Source organism: Achroia grisella, unplaced genomic scaffold (genome assembly GCF_030625045.1).
Source record: "Achroia grisella isolate CSIRO2021 unplaced genomic scaffold, CSIRO_AGI_Agris_v1 utg598, whole genome shotgun sequence".
In the NCBI taxonomy this organism is placed as follows: Eukaryota; Metazoa; Arthropoda; class Insecta; order Lepidoptera; family Pyralidae; genus Achroia; species Achroia grisella.
Genome location: NW_026712958.1, coordinates 621,391 through 637,082, shown reverse-complemented (window position 1 = coordinate 637,082; position 15,692 = coordinate 621,391). Strand labels below are relative to the sequence as shown.

Here is a 15,692-nt window from a genome sequence, read left to right as displayed (position 1 = left end):
TTAAATAAAGTACACAGTGTGTTTACATATCTATGTATTTTATTAACCCGTTAATTTAAACGGACTTTAAAAAAAATATTTTAATTTCTTGTCAGTTCTTCTCAATTGATCCTGTATACTGAACTGTATGGTGAAAAAAATTTTAATACAAAAAATTGACGGTTACACGCGGCTATAATGTCGTACATGAATTTTTGATTTCATTTGACAACAAATTGTGTTTGTTTCTTTTCTTTTGTTTCTTTACATATAGAGCGACTATAATTGTTATTTTGTTATATCCGTCGTGCTGTTCAATATTTGTAGACGACGATTAAAACATTCCATCGTGTAGGTCGGTTACATAAAAAATTATGCCTCCTTCTACCTGCATTTACACTTTCGCATCTTTAAAACAGTCCATCATCTTACCTAATATTTGTAAATATATATAATATACATGTAATTTTTGAGTACGAACATCATATGTATTAGATAAATATATCACCCTCGGTGGTCTAGTGATAAAGCATACTACTATACGATGGCGACTATCGGATAGTAAAGCAGTATGGTTCAAAATTAAAACAAATTCAAAAATTAAAAATATCTTTATTCATGTAGGTCTATTACAGACTCTTATGATATGTCAAATCTACCGTCAGTTCGGAATGATTTCGAGATGAGAAGAACTCGAAATAATTCCGTACTGATGGTAGATTTGACATATCTTAAGTCTGTAATAGACCTACATGAATAAAGGTATTTTGATTTTAAAGGAAATCTGCTTTATTTGATAACTGACCTGATTTCCTTCACTGCCCTAAGCCAGCGTGGCAACATCATCGCCATAAGCCTACGATTTACATTCAATTCCTCGCAAAGTACACATATTTGTATTCATGAGTATGATTGTTTGTATTGATCTCTATGTTAACTATGTATAATATGTATGTATTTACGAAAAAAATGTATCTATATAATTGTATCACTTGTCTAGTACCCATAACGCAAGCTCTGCTTAGCTTAGAACTAGATGGCATTGCGTGAATTGTCCTTAGATATTATTATGGTAAATATGATAATTTTTATGTATGTACTCATACAAAAATACAACGAAGGTCGCCAAATTGAAGGGCGTAAATTCTAAGATCTTCAAAGCGATTGAGAAACGAAAACAATTGAGATAAATCTCGAAATTGCACCCAACAAGGCTACCTGCCTGCGACCGCACCCTGCGTACGCGCATGTGGCTCCTGCACTACTCAGAGGCGCTGTATAATCCGAGTCAGTCGAAGTCAGTTCATTCGCGACACTCGACCGTATCGCTCGACTCGCGCTCTCGATTAATCGATAGTGTATCGTAGCATCGCGATTATTATTCACAAAGTAAATAAATAGTGTTGTGATTTCTGGATAGATTTTGCTTGTGGTGTGTTCCGTTGGAGCGGGCAGTTCTTTTATATTTTAAGGTTTGTTTTAATGGTTTTTTTTTGTGTTGTTTTAAACGTTTGGTTGAGTATTTCTAGTCATATATGGTAAGATTTGTTTTATGTGTGTCAGATATATTTTGATTTGGTTTTATTGGGATTTTCTACACCAATAATTATTTTGTATATGTTAGATTTTAAATTAATATTTTCCACACTTTTAGATTTTAAATTTACGCTTTTTTTCTTTTCTTAAATTAATTTATTTTATTAAATGTTTACCTATATGTACTTAGTATATTATATAGGTAGGTATAAAATATCTTTTTAAAAAAGTATAGCAATTTTGAATATAGTAAAAATCGTCATATATTCATACAAATTGTTTATATTTTATTTGAATTAAATGTTATTTTTTAGATTAGCAAAATACTATTGTATTCATGAGTATGATTGTTTGTATCGGTCTGGGTGTTTTCTATGTATAATATGTATGTATTTACAAAAATAAAATCTATGTATATGTATCAGTTATCTAGTACCCAGAACACAAGCTTTAGCTAGCTTAACTTGGGTCTAGATGGCACTGTGTGTATTGTGAAATTATTGTGTTATTTTCTTTCATACGCAATTCCACATTCATAATTTTTATAGACTATTAATATATATATAGCGTATAATATAAAAGTCAATTATCATACAATAAAAATAGTTAACGTTTTTTTTATTAAATATTTTATCTTGGTTCCGGTTCAAGTATAAAAATAATTCCTTAGTACAGATAACATATTATCTGTTTTTTTATACAGATAAATAATAATTCTGTGTGTGACGTAGACAATGAATATACAGATAGTAATCCTATATTTTATTATCATAAGATAATTTGGATATATTTCAAAAGTTTTTAGTACAATATTATATATATGTATATATGTTTTCTATTTAATTTTATCAATATATAAGATTAGATACTGATCTGTTATTCAAATGAATTTAAAATTTATTGCTTCATTATTATATCTATATTTATTTTAGACTAGCTCTACCCGTGGTTTTTCCTACATGAAATTTATAGTGTCTGTTATTCTGATGTATAAGCTATATGATTGTAAAGTGTCATCAAAATCCGTTCAGTAGTTTTTGCGTGAAAGAGTAACAAACATGCATCATTATACACGAACTTTCGGATTCATAATATTAATTAGATTAGTAATATCCTACGGCGTTGTTCAGGTTAATGCAAATAAAACGTGTCCTATATGTTAGTCTAGGATACAGTCTATCTGTGCACGAAAGTTTATTTGGCTTTGTCTAGGCGTTTAAGAGTGATTGAGTAACAATAGATATAGACAAATTTACATATTGATTAAAATCTGGGCCCGCGGTTTCACCAGTGTCAAATTTGTAGCCCGTGTTGTTCTGATGTATAAACTATATTACTGTAAAGTTTCATCGAAATCGGTTCAGTATTTTTTGCGAGTAAAATTTATCCATCTATACTCACAAACAATCGCGTTATAATATTAGTAAGATAGATATTAGTGGGTTTAATGATTTGAGATGTGTCAAATAATCTATACATCGATACATATCAATAAAATTGGAGTGTCTGTTTGTAATATTGAAATAAGATTTTTTCTGCACTACAACCATATAAGGTCAAAGCATTTGATGAATATAAATAAATAAAATTGGAGTGTCGTTTGTAATATTGAAATACATACACATGCAAAATATAACATTTTTTTTTTACAATTTTTGTCTGTCTATCTGTTGTCGGTCTATGTTCCGGCTAATCTCTGAAATGGCTGGATCGATTTTGACGGGACTTTTTTGGTAGGTATTTTAGAAAATATATTTTTTTTTTAGAAAGATAAATTTAAATTCCACGCTGACGATGTCGCATGTACAATTAGTATTATATAAAGTTTACCAACATTTCAATTATACGTAATTCATTATAATGATATTGTATATGTTTAACGATTTGCAATAAATATATCATTACTTAGTTAAAACAACATAATTGAAATTAACTCGTCATTTTCTTACTTTACTAACTATTCGCATCGGCTTCTTGTATATATATATATTACTGTTCCTGACTTCGTCTGCCTTTAGAGTAATAATTTAGTTTTTGTCCGAATTCGTTATACAATGTATATTTCAGTCAATTTTAATTAAACATCGTTTAGCTAATAAGAAAGACAGATATACAGACACACTTTCATATATGTAATATCATAATGAAATATACCATAATATTTATTGTAAAATATTTACTACGTAATTTAGACTAATTCAAGTAATTATTTAGATTGATTTATAATAAAAATAATAATAATAAGCCCGTGTAGGTGAGTATTACCTTCTTTTAAATGTATAAATGAAGAGAAAAAAAGAAAAAAAAGAAAAACAATAATAAAAAAAAAAATAGGACATTCATCAATACAACAGGAGAAAACTACGCAACGGATTTTGAAGCGGTTTTTTTAATAAGTAGAGTGATTCAAGAGGAAGGTTTATATGTATAATGCATGTACGAGCGAAGCCGGGGCGAATAGCTAGTAACTTAATAATCGACACAAATAGAGTTAAAACTAACCTTTCAGTTTTGGAATTAAGATGTTGGCCATGTATTACAGATGTGCGTAAAATAAATTACAGTCAACCTACGCAACTTGCTGTTAGATGTTTTTTTTTGGATTATAATGGAATGGTGCACCCGCCTGCGCTAACGGTTTACGCTGGCGGGGCACCAGTGGAGGATAATAAGATGAGCATGAGGTCAGGTCAGTTAGCCCATCGTGACAAGCTCACCGGGAATTTGTTACGATGGTTTCCAGGGGAAACCGCGTGGAGGTCGACCTGACATTGTACATTGCTAGCAAAGGGGTTATCAATCCACATTACTAACAATCCCCTTTCCCCCTGCTGTTAGATGTTTAACTGACCGTTAAAACAACGCATCGCAAATATTGACCTCAGATACTTTAATTTTTCTCAGCAATTACAAATTCTTCGGGACTTAAATTTAGGTATTTCATTTTTCAGATCTTTGACATCATATTGACAGTACTCGTTATATGATTGATTAACTTTTGTAGCAGAGAAAAAAATCTCAAAGATTGCTCTTATAAAATATATTTTTGATTTGTATAAGAAAACGGGACTGATTTAAGACTCGAATTTTCCAATATACATTATACCAAATACGCACATAAATAGTACAATTCAGATGTATATAGATTTTATTACCATGTAATAGTTTTTATTACCATCATTTACTGCAATAATGTCATTATACATTTAATTACAGTCATTGTAAATTAAAGTAGTTATATATACACTGGTAAAAGAATAAATTAAATCTCTATAATAAGTTATGGAAGTTAACGACTACCTCGGTGGTCTAGTGGTCTAGCACACTGCTTTACGTCCGATGGTCGCGGGTTCGATTCCTCGCACGGCGCAAACATTTGTATTCATGAGTATGATTGTTTGTATCGGGATATATATACAAAAGAATATATATCTATATATATGTATAAGTTATCTAGTACCCATACCATAAGCTTTAGCTACCTTAACTTGGGTCTAGATGGCGCTGTGTGAATTGTCCTGAGATTATTATTATTATTATTATTATGAGTGTGTTTAATAAGTGTACAAAATATAGTTTTCACGTGAAAAAGTAACAAAAATCCATCCATACTCATAAACTTTCGCATTTATAATACTATTTTATATTATATCTAAATATATATAACTCAAAGGTGACTGACTGACATAGTGATCTATCAACGCACAGCCCAAACAACTGGACGGATCGAGCTGAAATTTGGCATGCAGGTAGATGTTACGACGTAAGCATCCGCCAAGAAAGGATTTTGATTAATTCTACCCCCAAGGGGATAAAATTGGGGATGAAAGTTTGTATGAAACTTTGTCAATTTTAAACCGATCGGGCTGAGACTTTGCATGCATAAAGCTACTATGACGTAGGCATCCCCTAAGAAAGGATTTTGATAAATTCCACCTCTAAGCGGATAAATTAACGCGAGCGAAGCCGCGGGCAAAAGCTAGTTTAGGATATAACTGCATAGTAGGTAAATTACTATTCAGCGACTACAGAATGGAGTAAATGCTATTGATATTTTCACAAAAGCACACTGAAGTGTATCGAAATCTAAGAAGTATTTCGAGATTGGTATTCGAAAAGGAAGTATTAAGATGGTAGAGCATGTAAATGGATGGTTGTGGCCGCTCGGCGCCTCTATTTATAAGTTTTGACAGCCACTGAACTTGTCTCGAAAACTTGCCTGAAACTACAGAGCGGAGCGAAAATGGAACTGTTACCTCACTGCGCAAGTTGAGAGGCGTTATGTGTTTTGTATGTTTATAGCAGCGTTTTGTATTTATGTTTGACAAAAGAGAGATCTAGCTTACTTTAATTATGATATTTTAATTGTTAGTTAAAATTGTTTGTCATACTAAGTCATGTTTTAGTTCATGATAAAAGGTAGAGTGGAAATGAACCTGTTACTTGACTGCACATGTTGAGAAGGGTTATGTGTTTTTGTATGCATGTGTAGTTTTGTATTTTATGTTTGACAGAAGAGAGAAACAACTTTTAGTTTTTAATATGAGACTAACCTGAGCTGGAGAGTAGAGCAAAAATGAAATTGTTACCTGACTGCACAAGTTGAGAAGGGTGTGGTTTAGTAATGTGTTTTGTATGATTATCTAGGATCTTATTCTTATTTTATGAGGATCTAGCTTAATTTATGATAGCTTTACTATGAGACTAATTACTAACATGAGCTAGAGTGCAAAAATGAAACTGTTACCTGACTGCTCGTGTTGAAAAGGGTAATGTGTTTTTAGGGATCCATCTTTTTATTATGATAATTTCAATGTAATATAACACGATAGTTCTCGTTAGTATAAAAAATCTTTATTAGTCTTCTTTCTTTTCAAAGGCAACTAAATGCACTTACTCTAGAATGTTGCGATGACTTTAGCGCATTCGGTCGCATTTTTTAGATCTACCCTTGTGCAGAACAAAATAAGATCTAAAAATGCAATGATATGCACCAAGGACAGGAGAGAAGGTGGACCATACGATACTCTGGGATAGTCTGGGATGGTGCCCCGCAGTGGCAAGCTTCACTTGAAAAGAGACCCCATTTTACCAATTTGTACCTGCGACGACCCAGATGGGCCTTAAAAATTAGTCTACTGAACGAAAATAGACGTATGTAGAATAAACGACAGGATATTAACTGGAAAATGATTCATAAAAATCGGTCCAATTTTAGTGAATATGTAGCATAATGTTCCGGTCAAATAAAAAAAATTCCCGTCAATAGCAATGTCGTAATAAAAAAATAAATAATAGTCATATAAATTTCGATAAAGTTATTTATCGATTCAAAAATAATCGATTTAAAATTCAATAAAATATGATAGATATAAAAAATACATTCGATTTAGTACTACCTTTTTTGAAATTGACAAATAACAATTCGGTGTTCTCGCATTCGACACAACTTATATATATCTTGTATACATAAGTTATTTGCATATTTCTAGGACATTCGGTTATGCAAACATTATGCTTCTCGGTGAATATTTACTTAAATTTCAATACTATTTATAAAGCCAAAGATATTCGGAATTTTGTTTTCTATAGTTTCTATAGTAATTCTTGTTGTTATAGTTTTAACCTCATAAAAAATTTTAACGGTCTGGTCGTGCCTTCCTTTTCTTTTGTGTCATTTTCTTCAATAGAGAGAAAGGGACAAAATATTAATAGCTGAAATTTTGTGAGTAAATTACAGATGAAAGTACCTATTTTAAAATTTGTAACTGCCGTATCTTGCCTGCCTTTTCTTTAGTGTCAGTTTCTTCATTAGAAAGAAAGGGACAAAATATTAATAGTTAAAATGAGTGTATAGGAGAATGACGGTGGAGATTAAAGTGATTTTGATTTTGTGTGTAAACTACAGATAAAAGTAACCAATGATGTACCTATTTTAAAATTTTTAACTGTCGTATCTTACCTGCCCTTTCTTTAGTGTCATTTTCTTCATTAGAAAGAAAGGGACAAAATATTAATAGCTGAAATGAGTGTGTAGGAGAATGACGCTGGAGATTAGAGTGATTTTGATTTCGTGAGTAAGTTACAAATAGAAGTACCTATTATAGTACACATAAGATAGAATGAGACAGTAAATACCTGCGTACTGCTTTTTTATTTTTGTAACTGATCTTACTAATATTATAAACGAGAAATTTTGTGATTAAGGTCCATCCATACTCAATACTAGACAGAGTCAAATAAACTTTTTTACATAGATAGACTATATCCTAGACTAGCGTATAGGATACGTTTTATTTGAATTAACGTGAACAACGCTGCAGGATTTTATTAATCTTGCTAATATTATAAACGCGAAAGTTTGTTAGTATGAATGGATGGATGTTTGTTACTCTTTCACGTAAAAACTACTCAACTGATTTTGATGAAGCTTTACAGTAATATAGCTGATACAGCACATATTTTTACAAATATTTATTTTACTATCTATGAATGTCATGTTTATGTATATTTGAGCAACAGCCTAAAAATAGGTTTGAAGCTTCTTTTTTTTTAAAATGACGTCACTTCCGTTCATCTCCCCTTAAAACCCTTTTTCGCATTAAAAAGTCCTTCATCAGGGTTTTTTTTATGGATGATAATGGAATGGTGCACCTGCCTGCGCTAACGGTTTACGCTGGCGGGGCACCAGTGGAGGATGATATGATGAACATGAGGTCAGGTTAGTTAGCCCATCGTGACAAACTCACCACGAACTTATCACGATGATTTCCAGGGGGAACCGCGTGGAGGTCAACCTGACATGGTACATTGCTAGTAATGGGGTCATGAGTCCACATTACTAACAATCTCCTTTCCCCCCCTTCATCAGGGTTTAGACTATCTGTGTACCAAATATCATTTAAATCGGTTCTGTAGTTTTTACGTGAAATCGCGACAGATACACAGACGTACAGCATTACTTTCGCATTTATAATGTTAGGAAGTACTATTTAAGGATGTTAAAATTGAATCTATTTTCAATATTAAATTTTAATAGCAAATACTTTTGTTGGATCACAGAGAACATTATGTATTTTTTCTTATATATAAATATAATAATCTTAATATACCACAATATCATATATAAATAACTCAGTAATTTAATTATACTGAATTATATATTAATACGAGCTGTACACGCGATTTCGTCCGCGTAGAATTTAACTTTATTTGTCTAAAATAAAGGTGGCCTAACTTACTCGTTATAACATCAGCTACCTGCCAATATAAGTCTTGTCAAATTCGTTCCAGCCATTTCAGAGATTTGCCGGAACAAACAGATAGATAGACAGACAGACAAAAATTGTAAAAAATGTCATTTTGTACGTACTGTATTTACGTTCATATGCATGTAGTAAAAATGGTTATTTCAATATTACAAACAGACACTCCAATTTTATTTATATAATACAGATAATAAATATATATAATATAATAAATTACAGATAATAAATATATATAATATAATAATATATATATGTATATAGGGGCAATTTAAGGAGACACATTTTGGATATATAAAATATCCGTATATGATCAGTCTTTGTATACAAATTGAGAAATGTTTACGTAAGTTTCAGTTATATATGTATGTATATATAACAGCTATATATATATATAAATTTATAAACCGTTAAATAAATGAGTAAATGTGATGGAAGGAAAATAACAGAGTTATTGTTCTTGCACTAATTTGTTCAGATTCCGTGAGTCATGAAAGGTATTCAGTAATGCTTGATACAGTAACATTATTGGTTCAAATACAGTATATATAGGTATTTATTTATTTATACTTTTGCACACAAACATGTAGACATGGCGGACTTTATGCCTGATGGCATTCTTTAAACTAATTCTCTATAATAAAGTGGTGAATTTTAATAATCTAACTATATATAACTCAAATTGACTGATATATATGTATATCAACGCACAGCCCAAACCACTGGACGGATCGGGCTGAAATTTGACATGCAGGTAGATGTTATGACGTAGGCATCCGCTAAGAAAGGATTTTGATTAATTCTACCCCCTAGGGGATAAAATGGGGGATGAAAGTTTGTATGAATATAAATATTTTTTTAATAAAAGTAAATGAAAGGAAAATAAGGGAATATATATGTATATATATCACGTTTATCTTCAACACTAGCTTTTGCCCCCGGCTTCGCTCGCGGTAATTTACCTCTTAGGCGTGGAATTTATCAAAATTATTTCTTAGGGGATGCCTACGTCATAGTAGATTTATGCATGCAAAGTCTCAGCCCGATCGGTTTAAAATTGACAAAGTTCCATATAAACTTTCATCCCCTACTTTATCCCCTAGGGGGTAGAATTAATCAAAATCCTTTCTTAGCGGATGCCTACGTCATAACATCTACTTGCATGCCAAATTTCAGCCCGATCCGTCCAGTGGTTTGGGCTGTGCGTTGATAGATCACTACGTCAGTCACCTTTGAGTTATATATATTTAGATTGAAGTTACGAGTAGGTAAAATCTAAATGATTAACTATTTTAATGTTACAAAAATGATTAACTTTAATTTCCCAGTGTTACCATTGCTGAATGCTTATTCAATTAATATGAGCTTAGTAACAAACAACCAAAGGTTATCAATGAAGATAACAGTGCATTACTACAATGTTCGTTGATAACTATACACTTATCGAAATGTTTAATAAATATAATTTCAAAATGACGGTAGTAGGTTCGCCCTCTGCCATGGTATCGAGTATTTATTCTGCTTGAATTTTTTTATAATATTCTTATTCCACATCTATACATATAAATAAAATTGGAGTGTCTGTTTGTAATATTGACACAATCGTTTTTTAATACATGCATATGAACCATCCTGATCATCTGGATGAATGGCGGTTTTCCACAGTACGGTTTTCTAGAAACTTTTTGCCTCGCTCAACCACATTGTGGTATCACCTTCCTTGAATGGTATTTCCGAACCGATACGATATTGAAACTTTCAAGAAAAGAGCTTATTCCTTTTTAAAAGGCCGACAACGTACTTGCAATTCCCCTGGTGTTGCGGGTGCTCATGGGCGGCGGTAATCACTTACCATCAGGTGAGCCGCATGCTCGTTTGTCCCCTGTGTTATAAAAAAAAATGAACATAAATACGGTACATACACCAAAAAAAATTTTTTTTACAATTTTTGTCTGTCTGTCTGTCTGTCTGTTTGTTCCGGCTAATCTCTGAAATGGCTGGACCGATTTTGAAGGGACTTATTTTGGCAGGCAGTTGGTATAATAAGGAGTAACTTAGGCTACTTTATTTTAGAAAAATAAAGTTAAAATCCACGCGGACGGAGTCGCGGGTGCAGCTAGTAACTATTAAATTACAGACGTATTAACTAGACATCTGTGATTGGTCAAAATCTTTGTAGACGACATAAATATAAATATATCAATTAAAGTCAATAACAAGTGATCTGCAGTTATCACATACACTTCCGTCATTGTACTCGATTTAATTATAAAAAGCACACTGTGACATGTTCATTACAATGATTGTGACGTTTCTTAATTAAATATATAGGAAAACCTTCAATTACTTGATAGCTATTTAATTAATTCTTGCCTTCTTGGCTTAGAGGTTTATCATCAGGCGTGCTGCAAGTTTGTTTGTCTCCTGTACTATAAAAATAAAAATAAAATTATAAACTTTATATATATAACGTTAGTTCCAATCTGGATGACACAATAAATTTTCGTGTGTTTATATTTCTACTGTACTATAAAAATAAAACAAACTTTAAATAAAGTCAATTCGAATATCAATGACACCATTAAAATATTCTGAGTAATGTTCGTATGATGGAAACACCGATAACAAACTAAAGAACTGGCTGAGTTTGATACAAAATATACTTAGTGGATTAAATAACATTAAGTAAAAATTTGCATGATACTATAAAAATCGTGTGTATTTCTAACTACTATTCGGGTGATGGAAACACTGATAACAAACTAAAGAGCCGGCTGAGTTTGATACGAAATATACTTAGCGAATTAAATAACGTTAGGAATCTTGATGACGTCATACAATTTCGTGTGTTTATATTTCTGATTAATGTTCCGGAGATGGAAATACAGTTAACAAGCTTAAGAGCTGGCGGACTTGGATTCAAAATATAATCAGCGAATGTAGGTATACCAAGTGTTGCCATCACTATGTCTCTCTGATTCTAACTACCCCTTATCGACTTTTATTTCCTAAAGATACTAGGTACATTCTATTTAATTAAACAATAGTTTATTTATGGCCAATATTAGAATCCTTTTTTAAAGTCGGTTAAAATATACTACACATAAGGTAGAGTTAAGACGTAGAATTTACATTAGTATCGAAGTAGTATTGGTTGATTAGAATAGAAAATCATTTATTCAAATAAACTTACATTGAAGCACTTTTGAATAGTCATTACATTTTTTTAATCTACCGCTCATTCGCAAAGCTGTCTCATCATAAGAAGAACGAGCAAGAAACTTGCGTGTTGCTTTTTTAAATAATTTTATTATTACTTTACATTTTTAAGTTTAAGTGTGTGAACACAATTGATTGACAAGACATACATACATCAATATATTGTACCGTACCTATATTACAACGGCCTTGCCGTCCGGAAATGAACCGGCGGCCTCCGCAGGCCGGTGACATTTCGGTTAATTTGTCGATTTCGCTGATAAATTGTTTCGACTGATAATACTTTAAGAATTAAACAATAATTTTGCTTTAAAAATAAAACTGAATATGGAACTTTCCTGAACCTTTTAATAACAATTTAAAAAAAAGTTGTTATTGCGTAAAGAAGTTTGTTTTGACTATGCAATATTCTCTTGTTTGGTTTTGAATGACTAACGTTAGTTACTGGCCAAAATGATGATGATAAACGTTCGAAATTTGAAATAGAAAAACAAATAAAAATTGATAAGATAACAAAAAGAGAAGATAACATACTCGATAGTGTTACGTGAAGTATGATAGTGGATTAATAATTCAAAAAAAGAACACGTGCGCAAATGTTGTTTTTTATTTTTTTATGTATTTGGAATAGCTACTTTTCTGCCTTTCTGAAGGTAAATGTTAACCGTTCCCTATATACACGAACAGGTCAACGCATGTGATGATACCACAGGCGTTGACCTGTTCAATGATAATCAAAAGGACTAAATTAGTGTTTCCCGACGTAGTGTTCAGTTACCCACGCCTCACAGGGGGGAGGGGGGGGGGCGCCTCACAGGGGGGCAAAGGGCTAAAGTAGTGTGCCCACTCCCCACATGGGGCGATTTGATTGTTAAGCGAGCAATTCGAATATAGACTTTATTAAAATCATATGGAATGTGAATTTAATAAATGATTTCTACATATCATCTTTCACACAACCCATCCATCTTTTTTTCGTCCGCCCTCTCCCTTTTCATCCACGTTCATGTTAAATACTTTATTTAAGAGATGGTCCTCTCCTCCACATAACATACCTGTACGAAGTCATGTTACCTTGGTGAATGGTGGAATGGTTGTTAATAGTATGGACTGATGAATATAGCAATGTACCATGTCAGGTTGGCCACGCGGTTCCTCCTAGAGACCTAATAAATTCTTGGTGAATTTGCCATTATGGGCTAAATAAACTGACCTCATGTTCATCTTATCATCCACTGGTACCCCACCAGCGTAAACTAATAGCGCAGCAGGTATTCACAACAGATTAACATCCACAAGGTTTCCTCTGGAGACCATCATGATAAATTCCTGGTAAATTTATCACTGTGGGCTAACTGAGCTGACTTCATATTCAGCTTATCATCCACAGGTCCACTAACAGCGTAACCGACAGCACATGCCTGTACGAAGTCATGTTACCTTGGGGAATGGTGGAATGGTTGTTAATAGTATGGACTGATGAATATAGCAATGTACCATGTCAGGTTGGCCACGCGGTTTCCCCTAGAAACCTAATAAATTCATGGTGAATTTGCCACTATGGGCCAACTGACCTAACCTCATGTTCATCTTAGCATCCTCCACTGGAGCCGTAACAGCGTAACCGATAGCACATACGGGTGCAGCATTCCATTATCATCCTATAAAAAAATCTGTTACCTCGCAACATGTCTATAAATGGCGCAACTTTCATAGTGTGCGAAGTAAGAAACAAAAATAAGTACAGTTGGGACGTGGAGTCGCAGTGCGACGCGGGTGATGCGCTGTGCTGTAAACAGATTAGCCTACAAAATGGTAATGGCAGCACAAAAACTGGTGCACTCATATTATATCTACTCTTTTAATTTTTTGGTGTGTAATAATAATAGTGCATTTATATTTTTAGCTACTCTATTGATTTTTTTGTTGTATAATAATAATAGTGCACTCATATTTTTAGCTGCTCCATTAATTTTTTGTTCTATAATAATAATAGTGCATTAATATTTTTTTTGCAACACCTTTGATTTTTTGTTCTATAATAATAATAGGGCACTCATATTTTTTAGCTGCTCCTTCGATTTTTTGTTCTATTATAATATTATTACACTCATATTTTTTAGCTTACTCCTTTGTTTTTTTTGTTCCATAATAATAATAACTCAAAACAATTCACACTGTACCATCTAGTCCAAAGCTTGTGATAACATAACCTACAAATAACACGACCTATAAAGGTACTAGACCTCTAATATGAATATATAGATACATTTTTTTATACATAATATACATAAAAAACACCGAGACCGATATAAATAGATATTCAGGAATACAAATGTTCGTACCGTGCGGGGAATCGAACCTGCAAACGTCACTGAAATTGAACTTGTTTTATTTTTATTCTTATTAAAATGAATAACATTTCTAAAATAAATGTAGCACCAATTATTCTAGAAAGTTTGAATTCGATGTTGCACTACATTTTAGTTGCATAAATAACTAAAACCTACTACATGATTTTTTTATTACTATACTACATATATATATACTAGTAATAAAAAAAATGTTGCATTTTAGTCACTTATGCCAGTCTGTTTGTTGTATCAGTAACATCTAACAAAATTGTGTTTTTTTACTATCGGTACATACACGACAACGGTAGCCAACGGAGCGTGCGCAGTTACGCAACGTCGACTCCATTGTTTTTGTTGTCGCTACTACCCGCTACAATGTCACAACACGCGAAGCTACTTAAGACTTATTATGCCGACTGTACAGAGGCAATGACCAGGACAGTCTCGATACTCATTGTACGATCAGATTATTTTTGTGGTCTGGCCTGACAAACAGACTGTATAAAATCGAGGTTCTGGAGATCAGGAGCGTTTGTACTTAAAGAATGAAATACAGTTATGAGGTTACAACCGTATGTATTGATCTAAGTGCCTAAATAATTTTTTTTTCGGACTACTCTAATGCTGTTGGCCGCAGCTGGCCTTTACAGCTTCACCGGACGTTATGGGGCGAGAGCAGATGGCACTCACAACCCGCGGAAGGACTTATGGAGCGGCTGAAGGCCAACTCCTGCCCGACGGATACGACTTTAGTGCCTAAATAAAAAATTACATATCTATATAAGGAATAACAAAAATATCTTATTAGCGTGTTTTATAAATATGTATGCAAAAATACAGCGCCATCTAGTTGTACTAGTATAAAACTATTTTGACTCGAACACAGACAAAAATTGTAAAAGATGTTATTTTGGTGCATGTGTAGTCTTTGTATACATATGGGTGTAGTAAAAAATGGTTATTTCAATATTACAAACAGACACTCCAATTTTATTTATATGTGTAGATAAGTAAGAATCATGTTTACTAATTTGAACATTTGAAGCGTCTAATATGTTCAACTGTACCTGTCTAATATAGAGCCGCAGGGGGGAAAGGGCTAGCAATGTACCATGTTAGGTCAACCTTCACGCGGTTCCTCCTGGAAACCATCGTGATAAATTCCTAGTGAATTTGTCATGATGGACCAACTGACCTGACCTCACCCTATCTTATTATTCTCTGGTGCCCCGGTAACGAAAACCGTTAGCGCCAGGCGGGTGCACCATTACATTATAATCCTAAAAAAAATATAGTATTTAAATATATTGCATTTTATTAAGTAAACGTAAGTTAATAA

At 32.7% G+C, this 15,692-nt stretch overlaps 1 protein-coding gene across 1 annotated transcript in view; it reads left to right on the top strand.

Moving 5' to 3' along the window:
- Window positions 1-1,272: 1,272 nt before the first annotated feature.
- Window positions 1,273-15,692, top strand: part of LOC131848838 (GAS2-like protein pickled eggs) — a 96,502-nt gene continuing 82,082 nt past the window's right edge. Inside the window, exon 1 of the mRNA XM_059198782.1 lies at window positions 1,273-1,451. The gene's annotated coding sequence lies outside the window, so the exon portion shown is untranslated. The remainder of the gene's footprint in view (window positions 1,452-15,692) is intronic.